Raw genomic sequence first — 12097 nt, 5'->3', positions numbered from 1 at the left:
TGTGCTCCGTGGCTCTATCACTTGCCAGAAGCGGCCAACGGAGGCTCCCTCCCCCTCTATCTATCCTCCCGAATATCGCCTCGGATTCACTTCTCTGCATGTCCTACCTTCCAGTAAGTGGTCGCTTCTCTGTTCAGAGAGTTGTTGCTACTCTCCTCTTCGATCTCCTGTTGAGTTCGTAGGTGTTCAGAATGGTTTGATCCCTATTCAGCTGAATTCCTGAGACCAGACAAAATCCAGGTCTCCTACTCCTCTGCCATCTTGCTCCACCCCTGACCCAATTCCTGTGTATTTTTCTAGTTACAAGTTCCTTAACAAGAGAGCCCTGTCCTGTGTAATTCACAGTTGTATTCTACCATTTAGATCAATAACTAAATCAATATGTACTTGTTAATATCTACAGCAAGAAGAAAATATCTCTTGAAAGAAAAAAGTTTAGAAATAATTGATCCTGTTTTAATTTCTCTAAGTAATTTATTTTTATAATTCAAAGTAAATACCATATAAGGACTAGCCTTATACTTAATGGTTTACTTATTATTACTATTATTATTCTATTTTATAAGAAAGCATGTGACAGGAAATTTAGTTGCAATTATTATATTTTAAAACTCAATTTTAGAAGATACTAAAATAATGTTATAATCTTTGAGACCTACATGCACAGTCTGCATTTTGCAACTGGACTTCCCCTAAAATATAATAACTGATAACACTGTAGACATTCATCATTAAGGGATGATTAATATTGCAAATTCTACGATTTCTTCTATGATGAAGAAATACATGTACATTAAATTGAAATAAGGATATATTTTATTTTATACACTTCACTTTTCTAAAATTGAGCCATCCAGAAGGACACATTTTCCAAAACTTCCAGATTATCAAGTTTTTCTTTGTTAGCTGTGGTCTCTGTAGAGATAGTTGCCCATCTTATATATTTGTGCCTAATTTAAGTTTTAAATATGTATGTAAAAATGTGTTTGACATGATTAGTTTGTATCTGTCTCACTAAATTTTTAAACTATAAACTGTAAAATACTTGGAGAATTTAATAGGTCAGACATAGTCTGCCTCATATTTGAAGGGAAAAGGAATGTCTTGTTTGGCTGAAAAATGGCAGCCTTTAATGAATTAATTGCTTCAAAAGTCCTAGTTAAATTATTTTGCAACCAAATTCACCACTGCAGAGACCTGCCTTACATGCATCATGACCTCTAGTTTTTATCTGATAAATTATTCCATCCAAACTTAGTGTCAGCAGTTATTTATTGTCCTGGTTACAAATTGGCTGTTATGCAACTGAATTAATTTTGATCAGAGATGTTTCCCATTTGTGCTATCATACAACCGAATGCTTTATGAAATCTGTACTTTCTTTTAAAAGAGCATGCTATTTAGAAGTTACACTTTTGATATCTGAACCAAATTGATTTCTTCCAATAAAATAAAGAAAGAAAATTGGAGAATGGAAAGGATAACCACTTAAATCACTAAATGTCCCAAATATTTAAAACATTTTTTAAAAAATAATGATGTAAGAGAATGTGTACCCTAGATTTATTCAAGATTTGGGGGCACCTGGGTGGCTCAGTCATTGGGCATCTGCCTTCGGCTTGGGTCACCATCCTGGGGTCCTGGGGTCAAGCCCCACATCGGGCTCCCTGCTTGGCAGAGAGCCTGCTTCTCCCTCTCCCTCTGCCCCTGCCTGTGTTCCCTCTGTTGCTCTCTCTCTCTGTCAAATAAATACAAATAAAATCTTTAAAAAAAAAAAAGATTTTGAAGACCTGCCCATACAGATTTATTGTAGTCAGAATTTAGATGTATGCTTCTTTTAACTATTGACTATTGACTTACTAAGAGTTATCCATGGGCCAGAAAGTTGAAGGAGAATAAAAATCTTTCAATAAATGTATTAAGTCAACACAACTTGCATGACATGATAATCTATGAACAAAATATAAAAAATAAAATATACAGTTACCTTAATTAGCATAATACTAGGCTGTAGATTTTGAGATAATTCCTGAGACTAATGGGAAAATAAATAATTACTGTGGAACTCAAAGTACAGAGCCTTGTGGTCAAACCTGATATGCAAAGCAGTGTTTTAAGAGAAGCACATATATCCGGGTGTTTAGGCTTGGATTCGAATCCTTGCTTTTTTATTTTCCAATATAATGACTTTCAAAAACTACCTCACTTGAAGGGACTTTTATTTGTTCAGAGAGGATATTGTCTCATCTCAGGGGTTGTTAGAAGCTATGAATGATGTGGTATGACACAAGAACTGTGTGAGACTATGATCCCTTTCTTAATAACACCATTCTCTTCATTTCTTGCAAAATGAAGTATTACAACCAATGGCCCATTTACCAGTCAAAAACAATAGTAGGTGTGAATAAAAATAAGTGTTTTTGTTTGTTTTTTAAATATTTTGGAAAGATTCTATCATTTAAAAAAAAAAAAGGATTCAACTAGAAATTTCTTGGATCTGAGTCCTGACTCAACCCCTTCTATTTCTGCATTGCTACTACAGTCATTTATTCAGCCTAAACTTGTTATCTTGACTACATAATTAGGGAGAATACCTCATATGCTCCAAATTTAAATTAAATGAGGTAGTGACTCAATATTTTATAAGTCATGTAGCAAAATAAACAATATAGTAATCTCAATTATCACTATTATAAAATTGTGCATGATTTCCAGTCAACAATATTCTAAGTAAGGGTTGTGTAATAACAGATTTTAAAAGATAATTTTCCATTGAATTTTATCTTATAAATTTTGGAACAACTAATTCATAAGGAAACTATGAGTTGTTTGGAGGAGATACTAGGAGAGAAATACTTTGCTCTCTCCTACAAATATACTGGTTTTGATCGAAACATTCACAGAATTATTTGTAGAATATGAGGTTGAAGAAAAATGGAATCAAAGCATATAATATCAATGTGAAATGAAAACATAGTTTAAGATATCCTGAATAAGCCAATAATTAAATAACTATGAAAGACATTATGGCTTTTTGTAATACATTTGTCATTACAATGATGTAAAATTATTTTATTCTAATACAAAATAAAGAGAAACCTAGAGAACAAAATTATACACTGAGTGCTTATGATACAAGAGAAATCACTCCAAAATACATTGAATAGCAGTTGTGAATATTGCCAAATTCATAAAATAGCATACAATTGTTTTGATGATTTATTTATTTATTTATTTATTTATTTATTTATTTATTTATTGCTAAGCAAAACACTTTTTCTTCTTTTAATTTGTAATTCCCTAGTTCAGCACATCTGAATTTTCCCAATGATTTGAAGGACCATTGTTTTTATTTTTGAACTTCAGAAATACACAAACCAACATTGAGTTTAATCTTTTGTATGTCTAACATTTTGAAGTGTTTCTATAATTAATTTTTTCTAGTTAGAAAATTCTAAGGGCAGGGGTTCCTGGGTGGCTCTGTCCTTAAGCTTCTGCCTTCAAATCAGGTCATTAACCCCAGGGTCCTGGGATCCAGCCCCTCATCAGTCTCCCTGCTTGGCGGAGAGCCTGCTTCTCCTCCTCCTACTCCCCCTGCTTGTGTTCCTTCTCTCACTGTCTCTCTCTCTCTGTCAAATAAATAAAATCTTTAAAAAAAGAAAGAAAATTCTAAGGGGAGATTATGATTTTAAATTTAAAATAATAAAAATAAGCAAAAAGTAAATAACTTAAATAAAAGTCACATAAAATCTAATTATATAAAATACATTCTGCCTTTTTAGCACATAGCATTTAGAAGTTTTGCTACAGGGGCACCTGGGTGGCTTAGTCGTTAAGCATCTGCCTTCGATTCAGGTCCAGATTCCGGAGTCCTGTGATTGAGTCCTGCATCGGGCTCCCTGCTCAGCGGGTAGCCTGCTTCTCCCTCTCTCACTCCCCCTGCTTGTATTCCCTCTCTCGCTGTCTCTCTCTCTGTGTGTGTGTCAAATAAATAAATAAAATCTTTAAAAAAAAGTTTTGCTACATATGTTTTATAATATTTATTACTTTTACATAAATTAAAATTTTAAATTATGGTATACATAAGCACAAGTATCCTCAAAATGCTGAGAAATACGATCGATTTTGATCGAATACTACATGATTCTTAACATAAGAATAATTAATATCTTTATACAATTAAATAGTTTGATCCCCATCATATGTCCCTTTATTAAAATATTCATTAAGGTATTTAACAGTGGTTTTTACTTATCTTCATATAGAACCTGTGCATTTCATACTTGTTGCAAATTATATATGTATACATATAGACATCTCATTTTGAATGGGTCAACATTGAAATTTATTTTCAAATGTTTTTATTTTATATTAAATCTATTGGTTTTTTATTTACCTGTTGTATGACCTCAAAACTTACAAATTATCTAATAAATTTCAATAGTTTTCTTCCAGTTAAGTATATTCTTTTAATGTTAAAAAATAATTTTTTTCCACTTTTCCAATATTGATATTATCTTTTTCTTAAGTATATTTTTATGTTTATACCAAGGTTAAAACTATTGGTCAAGAGAAGTCTATTTAACATTATTCTAATTTTAATTTCAATGTCTTTGGATTTTCACCACTAAGTAGACCATTGCTTTTTAATTTTAGTATTAATTTTAAATATTTACACATGGGATAAATGTGTGTATACATTAATAATATGAGATATTATTAGTTTTCTATAACTAAAAGTGTAATGTAGAGAAGGATGTTTAATTTGCAGATAACAGTATTGGAAAATTTGAATTTTCTAAAGCCAAAATTCAGCCTAGTTTGTCACTCTAAAAACTTAGATTCTCTGTGAGGGCAGAGTTGAAGTGGCCAGCAGGACAAAGATATGAAGAGTGGTAATTATGCTTACTTTGATGTTGTAATTCTATGGTTTAAAGGAGTTGGTTTTTATTTCTGTTTGTCTGGCAGTTTTCCCAGCCACTAAATTCATTTCAGTGGTTTTCTAAAGGACAACAGTGGCTTTTCAATATAGAAATCTCAGTGAGCTATGTTTAGAATTGAATTGTTTCCTATATTGCAACACTGGCCAGCTTCCATGCAATGGGAGTATCAAATCAGCCGTTTTATAAATGAGTCATTGAAAAGCATATGTAGTTCAATTTGTTGGGCAACATCAAAAATATAAAATCTTAAACTTCACAAATGAATGTTGGAGTGTAGAAGAAACTTACCAAATTATTTAACATTCTCTTTTTATAAGAAATTTCCTTTTTAAATATAAGAATAAAACTTCGGGGGGCACCTGGGTAGCTCAGTTGGTTAAGTGTCCAACTCTTGATTTCGGCTCAGGTCATGATCTCAAGGTTGTGAGATCAAACCTCACGTTGGGGATTCTCTCTCTCCCTCTGCCTCCCACCCCACCAACCCTGCTCACCCTCTCTCTCTCTCTAAAATAAATAAGTAATCTTAAAAAAAAGAATTAAATTTGGGCAACTAAAATTTTAACAAAGTTGTCTTAAAGATTTTCAAATAACTATTGTAAACTACATATATAAATATACTGTACATACTTACATATGTATATATATTTATTTAATTTTGTGCTTTTTTAATTGTATGTTCAACAACAGGAAGGTATTTCATAGGTGCTGTTAATTTCTAGTAACACGTACCCAAAAGTAGTTCTCTTCAGTCTAATTAAGTTCTAAACTTTCATAAGAATAATATAGTTAACTTTATAAGACATTTGATTTTATTATATAAAACACATTCTCCTATACTGTGTATTATATACAAAATAATTTTATGTACTGTATTACCTAAAGCATATTTCCCTCCCACTTTTTCTCACTAGTTCAAATATTGCATTTTTCCAGCCATTTATAAAATAATTCAAAGCAGTTTGCTAAATATTATTATGAATCACAAGTAAAATAGTGAATTGAATTCTTATGTTAAAATTGTTGCCCACTGTGTAATTGTAGGTGTAGGTGGACGCACCCCTTTTCTCCTCCCCAATTGTTCCTGAACCCAGACATGGCCTCCAGTTCTGCTGGGGGAGCCCTGCAGGCAGTCAACATTCATTAATGAGTGCACATGTGAAAGAAGATTTCTTTTCCATTCCTATATTGAAGAGTACAAAAGAGATCCAAAATGTTATGTCAGTAGTTTGGTCTAGGACACCACAGTTATGTAATGATGGAACAAACTGGGAAAGTGAGAAGGGAGAAAGTGGGTAGGGCTGGCTAATTATGTTTATGTCCTGTCTTTTTAATGAATATGCATTTGAATATGTGGTTTTCAAAATCTCAGTTCTATTTTTTGAAGGACCCAGAAATATTTTTGCAAATTCTATTTTATCTCCCCTCTTAAACTACTCTCTAACAGTTGTCCTTTTCCTGTTTTCAGCTATTACAATACAAAGCTCTGGGCAGCTAATTCTATATTTTGTGGCAAACAAGCATAGCTGTTTCGAATATTCAACTGCAAATCGTCTCCTTGACATGAAGAAACCTACTGCTTTCTTTCATCATGGAGCCAACTGAAAAGTTTAAGTTGGATTGTTTTTCTTTCAAGATTGTCTTCCTGGTGGTATTGCTAGCAAAGAAAGCGTTTTCTGGAAAAATTAATAAGACTTCATATTTCCTGTAAAATAAAAGCAAGGAAGAGAGGAAAATGGAAATGAGAAATCTTAAAGTCAGATTATGTCTCACAATAAAAAGAGAACAATTGGAAATGGCAAAAAGAAAGAAAATGATGAGAAGAATAAGGTGAAAACTAACTTAAGGGGAATGATAATTTAAAATAAATAGAGAGTAAACAAGTAAGAAACAAGGACTAGTATGAATTAATCATACATTTTAATTATCAAATATTTAATAGCTTGGAATTCAGTTGTCTCCATGAGGAGACTATGAGACGCTAATAAACATAGCATAAAAGATAGTGACATTTTGCAATGATGACATTTGAGATTAATGATAGTTCAGTTAGATAAACTGAGAGAGGCTTAGAAAAAACTTTGAGTTTTAATATTGGTAGAGAAAAGGCAAAGTGATTTCTCAACTAAGCCTCCTCTTATCATAGAAATACAGCTAATAATTAGAAATATAAATTTTTCCAAAGGAAATTAATTTGGGAATAAGTTAGTGTTTATCTCATCACCAAAATAAAAGAGAGGCAAAAAAATACCAGGTTCTAACTGAGCACAAATGTTTCTGCCTATTGAATGAATGGATTCAGGGGCAATTGGTCAATTACACAGCTCCCATCAAAAAACTGATAAGACATTTGTATGGCCTTAATTTTATGAATGACTTTAATTTTATGGCTAATTGTGGAGATTGTTGATATGAAATTTATTAATATTAACTTTGCTTTGTATATCACATCTCCAGAGATGCATGCATAAATTAAAGACTTTCTTTTGTTTATTGAAGAGGGGAAGGACTTATTACAAAGTTGTGAAAAGTCTGGATCTGGTGGAGTCTGCTTTTCACACACTTTTAAAAAATTTTACACACACACACACACACACACACACACACACACACCCTACACACACAAATTGGGACAAGGGCTGTGATTAATTCAATTAGGCAGGATTTTGATGAGAAAACTCATTACTGTAGTCCATTCTTCTTTCTCTTCTCTGGTCCTGGAGATGCTCCTCTTACTTGCTGGTTCTCAGAATTTCATTCTTCACTCAAATATGTGTTCTGCTGAAATGATGTGCAACATAACTCATCCTGTAAAACAAAACAGAAATGAGATGTGACACTGTCATCTCTCCTTGTATCAGCAATGAATTAACTCCTATGCAGAAAAAAATATATTGAATAAAATAATAACCAGATCTTATTGAAACAAGTTTTATCCCAGGCAACTGTAAGGATATAGGAAATCACCAACTCTGTATTACTGAGCCAACAGGTAAACAATAGAGAGCAACTAAATCAATCATTCTACATAAATACAAATGTCACTGATCTGTTGTTTTTCACTTCTTATGTCAGAGCTTGGAAGCAGTGTTTCAGTCAAAGTTATATGCATCTTCTCAGCATGGAGTCAAAATCTTAATAAATGTATTCTGTTTCTTTAGAGTTGCCAAAGTTCAACTGCATTAATCAAGATTCACTATTATTTTATGCATGGTGAATACAGTCATCAGTAAAATATGACATAAAATAAAAATATTTGCCACCTTCATTAGTCATTATTAAAAAGAAAGTGCATGTGAACTATGCAGTAACCAGCATCTCTCTGAAATATATATGTATATATATATTCAAAATTCAAAATATATGTTCAAAGTCAAAATTTTTAAATTAAAAAAGAACAAAGAATAAAGGATGGAACCTGTGATGGTTGATTTGTTATGTCAACTCGGCTCAGATACGGTACCCAGATATTTGGTCAAATATTATTCTAGATGTTTCTGTGAAGGTATTTTTTTTAAATGAGATTGACATTTGAATTGGTGGACTTTGAGTAAAGCAGATTGTCCTCCATAATGTGGGCAGGATGCATCCAATCAGCTGAACGCCTAAAGGAAAAGACTGACCTCTCCAGAGGAAGAGGGCATTCTGCCAGTGGTCTGCCTCAGGACTTGAACTCCAGTGTCAACTCTTCCCTGTCTTCAGCCTGCTAACCTACCGTGCCCAGTTTGAACTTGCCAGTCTCCACAGTTGCATGAACCATTTCTTTAAAGAAAATCTCTCTCTCTCTCTGTCTCTCAATCTAAACACACACTCGCATTCTATTGGTTCTGTTTCTCTGGAGAACCCTGACGAATATAGAGTCCATGTGTTTTCAGAATGGGCTCAAATTTATCAGAGAACATTTTATTTTATGAGAAGATAGGTAGGTGGCTGTTTTTAAGCTTCAGTAGAAGTTGTCTTATGAGAGCTAGAAGATTAATTTCTAGATAATCTATCAATGAAGACATAAAGGAAAACTCCTTTTTTAAAGATTTTATTTAATTATTAGAGAGAGAATGAGAGATAGAGAGCACGAAAGGGAAGAGTGTCAGAGGGAGAAGCAGACTCCCTGCCGAGCAGGGAGCCCAATGTGGGACTCGATCCCGGGACTCCAGGGTCATGACCTGAGCCGAAGGCAGTCACTTAACCAACTGAGCCACCCAGGTGCCCAAAGGAACACTTTTAATACCACAGTCACTACTTCCCACAGCAGTAAGTACTTCCTCATTTTTGAGGAAAATTGTAGTCAAGTACCAATAGTATGCTGACATTGAGAAATTTCCTTATAAAGATCCATTATGCTTTGTACAAACAGACATTTTATCTAATTCTTCAGTGCAAATACCTTGGTTATTCTCAAATTATATATAATCTGTGGTTGGGTTAAATAGGAAGGAATAGTAAGATGAGAGAAGCAGTAAGAAGCAATTGAATACAAATACAAGCTTTCATGTAGTGGGATTCAATTATCTACACTAGCAATTCTCAAACTCAATCACTTTGAAAATCAATGGAAAGGGACCAGAACAACTTTTCGCCAAGTTTGCAATTTAACAATGATGAAATAGGTCCAAGATTTAGATGAAAGGTTTATGATAGGTTGTAACTTTTATCTTTTTGTTGTTGTTGGGAATAGAAAGGAAAATAATTTCTGGCACTCTAAAGTAAAAAAGAACCAGGAGAAATTTCCTATATGCTGAAGCAGTAGAGGGTAGAGGTATGCATAAGCAGAAATTTTTCCAAAAATATTGGCAAAAATAAAAGTGCTGCTTACTTTCAAATTAAAAATTGTTAGTATTCAAAGAATGGATAGTTTCAAAGATGTTTGCTAACATTTTTATTTTGCTTCATGTTAAGGATATTAAAACTTTAAAATTGTATAATGAGGGAAATAAAATTTTCACATACTTTCTTGAGATATGAATTTAACGTTTAACAAATGTAAAAAAAATAAATTTATTTTTCTGTGAAATTTAATACTTTTTCTAAATGTACATTGGCTATATGCTTGCATTGAATTCACATTTATAATTTAGAAATAGGAGGTTTTAATTATGCTTTAAATACCTTTTGTAAAAGGGAGTAACAATGACTTCTTACTCTGTCAGTTTACTTTAAAACAGCATGTACAGATCTATCATCACAAATACTCATAGGTTTGTAAATTAATGCAAACTTTCCAAGCATTTAAACCTTCTTGGGCAGGGGGGAACATAAGTTTATTTTTTCTTCCATGTGGAAAAAATAGACAAGACAGTTTTTATACATCTCAACATTGAGTCAGAATGGTTCCTACTTCTAGTAAAATTATCTACCAAAAGTCTTTAAACAAAAAGTTTGTAATAGTGGACGTGCATGAAATTTGCTTTAAAGGCTATGTGAACATATATAATCTATAGGATATCGCTTTCCAGACATCTGCTTCTATGTGGACTCTTCTAAAACTGGTGTGAGAACACATCGGTAATGGAGATACCACTGTTTCCTTTCCTTTTACAGTTTCCTTTCTCTCTTTTCCCACTTGATGAAATAAACCATGTATTTCCTCTTGGCAGATTGCTTAGGGTGCCACACAAAGAGACAATATTCATGTCTGGGTAGACTCCTTATTCAAGGCATGAATTACCCATTGGAAGAATTTTTGCCTTCCCCTCTCTGATACAAATTTTGGTTTAGGAGGCAGTTAAGCAGAGATAACATAGTCATTTGACCCATGCTGGGAAATTCTGAATTTATACAACTTGTAGGATGGGGAAGAATTATAATAACTATTTTTTCATGATCCTTCCACATTCATCTCTCTACTGATGCCAAAGACTACTGCATAGCAAAAGTTATATATTATATACTATTTATTGTAGAAGGTAATTCCACAAATAGCATTTTTCAAAACTGGAACAAATAATACTAAAATTTATATAAAACCATGAAAGACCCTGACAAAATAGTCAAAACAATCTTGAGAAAGAAAAGCAAAACGGGAGGTATCACAATTCCAGGTTTCAAGATATACTACAAAGCTGTTGTAATAAAAACAATGTGGTACCAGCACAAACACATACACATAGATCAGTAGAAGAGAATAGCAACTCCAGAAATAAACTCAAGTTCTATGGTCAGTTGATCTAGGACAAAGGAGACAAGAATATCTAATGGGGGAAGACAGTTTCTTCAATCAATGGTGCTGGGAAAACTGGACGGCTATGTGCAAAAAAAATGAAACTAGACCACTTTCTGATATCATATACAAAAGTAAACTCAAAATGGATTAAAGACCTGAATAGGAGACCTGAAACCATAAAAATCCTAGAACACAGGTAATAATGTCTCTGACAAAAGTAGTTCCATATATTTATTTAGGTGAATATCAAAAAGAAGAAAAAATAATTGAACTGCTGTTAGACCCTTTCTGATTGTAATAATAAATAACATCCACTGAGTTTCACTTTTAATAAAATTTACTTGATATGTTTAATAACTACCAAAATGTGTTTTTAATTGTCTTATTAATTAATATAATGAATCAATAAAAGGAAAACTAAAGGTACAAGTACACAAATATGTGTAATTTATATACATTTTTAACATTCACTATATTTGAATGTAATGAAAATGTTGAAGTGTAAATAGAAAATTTATTAGTATTTAAAATTGGTCAATAATGAAGTGTGAGTTCAAAGAGAAAAAAGAATGTAGAATTCCTGATGTAAAAGATACTTCAGGTATTCTTTAAATATATGATATTGAATATTACATCTCAATGCTTAAAACTGAACACTAAAAAGTGGTTTAATAATTTTGTTTTGAATTCCAATATTTACAATATACCCCATGTCACATACTTTGCACTATTTTTTTAAATTATTTTATTTAATTTATTTATTTGACAGAGAGACACAGCAAGAGAGGGAACACAAGCAGGGGGAGTGGGAGAGGGAGAAGCAGCCTTCCCACGGAGCATGGAGCCCGATGCGGGGCTCCAACCCAGGACCCTGGGATCATGACCTGAGCTGAAGGCAGACGCTTAAGGACTGAGCCACCCAGGCGCCCCTTTTTTTAATATTTTTATTTTATTTATTTAATTTTGTTTAATTTGGCACTATTTTTAAAGTGTTATG

This window comes from Zalophus californianus, chromosome 2, assembly GCF_009762305.2.
Source record: "Zalophus californianus isolate mZalCal1 chromosome 2, mZalCal1.pri.v2, whole genome shotgun sequence".
Classification (NCBI taxonomy): Eukaryota; Metazoa; Chordata; class Mammalia; order Carnivora; family Otariidae; genus Zalophus; species Zalophus californianus.
The sequence above is the reverse complement of the archived record's forward strand: the minus strand, read 5'-3'. Positions refer to the sequence as shown.